Here is a 4757-nt window from a genome sequence, read left to right as displayed (position 1 = left end):
CCTTATTCTTTTCTATATTCCCTTCTATCCTGACAAACATGAAGCTAGCCATTGAAGTGCTGTATGAGTTATTGGTTTCTAGTAAGTCCATTCTAATGTCTTGATAAATCTCGAATCTAGACATCGAATAGAGGCATACCCTAGGAACTTTGTTCCTTATGTAGGGCTTTCCTACTACATTGCTGGAGACCAGATCGTTCTTCGTACGCCTCTTTCGCCTAAGCGAGAAGCTGAACTAGCCATCCAACTCCAATTCATGGTTTCCCTTCGCCATTCTGACGGACCTTACTTCAAGTTTGTCCTCACGTTCGATCCAGCACAGAGACCTTTTATCACGGGTCCCTCTGCTATCACATTTTCCTCACTGCCGCTCATTCTTTCATCGACTTGCGGCGCTATGGCTCGAGTCGGATTCCTGAAGCTCGAAATTGCCTCAATTCCAGCTGTCGAAGCTTGGTGCATCGCCGTTTTCCATTCTTTCTTCATAGTATCGGTTCCATCCAATATGTTCCTCCACAAGCATACTATGGTTTCTTTGACTTTGAACTCAACACTGCTAGGTACATATCCGCGGTTACTGTAGCCTAAATCTTCGAAGTCGAGTTCCGATCAAATTTCCTTATTTAGACATGATCTACATTTCCTCGCCGCTGTCCGTAGTATAGATCTTGTTTTCAATGTGCTTTTCTATTTTCTTTTACTAAGACCCCATCTTGACATTGAAACCATATGTGTCTCGATGGCATCTCGATCATCCTCATGGTTTTCCTTATGGTTCTCTTGTTTCTTAGAGTGTAGGGTTTATTCGGAAGATCGAATTTCCGGCAATTCTGGGCTGTTGCACCAACATCGACGATCCATTCTTAGCCGTTGCTTAGTTGCAAAGCAAAATTCTGTTCAATTTCAAGTCCTCTCCCCTGACAAAGAACTGTCAACTCCGTTGACTATACCTTCGGTATAAAAGCTTCAGTGAGGCCATTCCTATCCTCACCCAATTTTCCGTTCTTTCTTCTACACTCTCAACTTGTACCGTCTTCGATATGTCTACTGCCAGCAAAGTCCCTGCTTGGAGCGGTGACCACTTCCTAAACACAACGATGCTTTCATCAAACATATGGAAGCCATGCTCGCCAGCAATAGCGTGCTTTCGCCGATGAAGGCGCTTTATAACCGTCTAGTACGTTGTTTTATTCGATTCCTTTTCTTGACTAACTTCCGTAGTCTGTTTCCATGTCTATCTACCACATCGAAAGATACGAGGCCTTTAATTTCATCAAGAAATGTGAAGCTTCTCGAGAGCTCCAGAAGGTCCCCGCGTGTCTGAGGTTCCCAGCTACTGCGGTCATCTCGCTTTCGTTCACGAGGTGCAGGCCATTCGTACCAAGCAAGAAAACCCTTATAACAAGGCCAAGGCTCCAAGCTCTGCTGGCTTCCCTATCTCAGATGTCGAAGATATTCTTAAAGTTTCTTTCCTTTAGAAATCTGCGGAGTTGGTCGGGTCCGACTCTGGCGAAGATATGGAACTGTCGTGACGCTTCCATTAAGCCAAAGGTACTTTCCAACTCTGTTTCTGTTTTCCTTACTAAATTTCAGGAGATGGAGGGGCTCGAAGCCTCTATCCATTCCGTCCTCAAACAGAAAGAAGGCAAGTCCGCTGGTAAGGCGTTGCCAAGGGCAAGGGTGCCCGTGCTAATTCTGCCCTTAAGTTCAAGAAAGTCAGTTTCTTGAATTCTTCGATTTCTGTTACATTCTAATTATTCCTTTCAGAGTGGCCCTAACGGTACTTCCGCCATGGCTTTGTCCAGGGCCAAGAAGGCTCGCTTGCCAACTCCAATCGTTGACACCGCTGAAGAAACACCGGTATCTTCTCTTATTCCTTTCTTACTTCGTACTGTCCTGACACATCGAAGAGGAACTCCGCCCCGTCAGGAAGGCCACGAACGTATTCTTCACATTGCAGGGCTGCTGCCCTTTGCCAACCTTTCCAAATACGATCCGGAGCATCTTCTTTCTGTTGCCAACTTCTTGCGCACTGGTGGTTACTCTTCAGCATACCATCCTTCGCTCACAACCAGTACAAGTTCACTATTTCTCAGCTCGACGAAATTAATCGTGTCCGCCTTGCTAAATTAGGTATCGACGATTCTATGGACACGAATCCATCGAGGAGGCTATCAAGGGCGTCTCTGTCCAAGGCGAGACCTCGAAGACTGGCTACGTCTCCGCCTAATTTACCAGTTTTCCGTTTTCCTTTTCTAAGTAAAATATATAACCCATACACTTGCGGACTTATACTGTACTTGTCGTCTGTAGCTGTTGCTAAATGTGATTGATTTGAAGTTGAGTTTAGTCTTCGACATCGCTTTCTTCAACTTCTTGAAGTTGTGTCCGATGTCTGCTTCCTCTTCGCTAAGTCGCAAGTTAGGAATTGGTCGAAGATATAGTCTTTGTCCGGACCATACTCAACTTCTTCATCTTCTTCTACTAATTTATCTAACTTTTCTTTAGACAAATGTATAAGTTTTTCTATTTCGAAGGTAACTCGATCGGAGTATATCTTGCCACATGAGGCAGAACTCTGAAAGCAGCATACTTTCCTCTCATAAGAGTCCCATCCATTTCTGCTAAGATATACGAACCTCCTTTTGTCCTTCTAATTACTATACAAGGACCCAAGTATCGAGGAAACATCATTCTATCTAAGTTTTTAATCTAAACCAAGTACCCGATTCTACCAGATCTAGAGGCGATGTTTTGCTAGGGCTTGAGCACGAAATCCAGTTCTTCCCTGGTCCAGCACTCGTTCAGGTGTTTTTACTAACCAAGTAGATTCTACCAAAGAGGCAAAGAAAACAAAGTAGGGTGAACACCCTAGACTCTTCCTAGTTGTAATTCTGTCTGCCCACAAGATATGTTTCAAGAAATAAAACCAGTGGTGTAAATTCCCACTGGTGGCTTTTGCCAATGCTTGTCTTATAATCAAAGTGTGCTCTTTCTATCTTTCCATTGGCCTGAGAATATATATGGTGAGATACGAATACCTCTAACTCCATATTTGTCTCTTAACCATTTAGTCAAGGCTAACATCTGAGGAGCATTATCTGTTACAATCTCTTCAGGTGTTCCCCATCTACATAAGATGTCATCAAAGAACCATTCCGCAAGTTGCCTTGCATTCTCATTGGCGATACCTCTTGCTTCAGACCAATTAGACAACGCGCATCTTCCATGCACAATGTTCTTGCATCCTCTACTAGCAGGTGTCATTTTAATAACATCAATATGTATTTTCTGAAATAGAGAAGGAGTATGGGTAAGAACTGGCGGAATTCTAAGTAACTCCAATTTCCGTTTTCTTGACAAGGCTTGCAAGACTTGACAAACCCAATCCACATCTTCCTCTAAGTGAGGCCACCAAAATCGCTTCTCAATAAGAGCTTTGGTAGCAAAACATTCCTTTATGCCCTAAGTTGTCATGCGATGCAACTAGCATCCACATTCGCTTTTCCTTAGGTACAAATAATCTATGATGGCTAGAACCATCCAAAGACTTTCTGTATAATCTTCCTTCATTGTCTACAAAGAACTTAGCAGCCCTTCGTATAAATTTACTCTTCTCTGATGCGTCATTAATTTCAAGACATCTGAGTCTGAGTTGACCAACCAGTCAATAATCTTTGGAATTTCTTCATCTTGATCAATTGCTTCTTGACTTCAATGAATTTCATCATATGGATGGTCCCTTGACCATTCCAAGTTCTATTTCTGATGGGATAACTACCACTTCTTTTAGTGAATAGCTTCTAGCCCAACTTTCTTTCTTATAATGAAAGGACTCAAAATAATAAGCCCAAAGTCTTTCTTCATCTCTGACTTCTTGCAATTCTTCCTCAAAATCCACTACATTTGTAGCTAACTCTGTGAAGTCTACAACTTCATTAAAATATCCTGACCTAGGATCTATATGATCCTTGAAGGTCTCAAATTCTAATGGTTCTTCAGTCTGGTTTTCACCCATCCTGAATTTTACTGGTTTTCCATCATCATCCTCTAGAAATTCTTCCCAACCTTCTGGTCTCTCAGTTGACTTGCCACCTGGTGGCGGTCTTGATAAACCATCTGGCCCATGTACCAATCCTTGATATGGACTAAGGTAAATCTCCAGAGTCTAATTTCTTCTATCCAACGGTTGATACTGGCATTTGGCGCGCTACTAGGATTGTCTAACATTCCTTTGATGTAGCTAGCATCGGTTTCAACTGTTAAGTTTCTGCATCCATAGGTCTGATATTTGGTAGCTCTTAGAGCCATCATCAAACCATATAATTCTCTTTTCGGTTGAGAAAACCTTGCTTCTCTTTCATTAAGGGTAATGGAACCAAAGTAGTTGAAGAACTTCCTGCGAGGATTTTCTGGATCTTCTTGATATAAGTAGAATCCAACCGCTTGCCATGAAGTATCTACCGCTAACGTAATTCCATTAGGATTTTCATAGTCAATGGGTTTGAGTGCTGGTGCATTTTGAATAGCTTCTTGAACTGTTCTCACAGCCTTCATCTCCGCTTCCCCAATGACAAAAGGTACGTTCGCTGCAGTCAACTTAGTCAACGGACGTGTAATTTTCGCATAATCCTTAATGAACATTCGCATTTGTCCTGCTGTGCCCAAGAAAGATTTTATATGCATTCTGTTTTCAAAGTTTGCAGGGTCCCATGATAGGATGACTTCCGCCAACTTTTCTACTGGCTTTTCTCCTT

Source organism: Marasmius oreades, chromosome 10, assembly GCF_018924745.1.
Source record: "Marasmius oreades isolate 03SP1 chromosome 10, whole genome shotgun sequence".
Taxonomy (NCBI): Eukaryota; Fungi; Basidiomycota; class Agaricomycetes; order Agaricales; family Marasmiaceae; genus Marasmius; species Marasmius oreades.
This window is presented reverse-complemented; position numbering follows the sequence as displayed.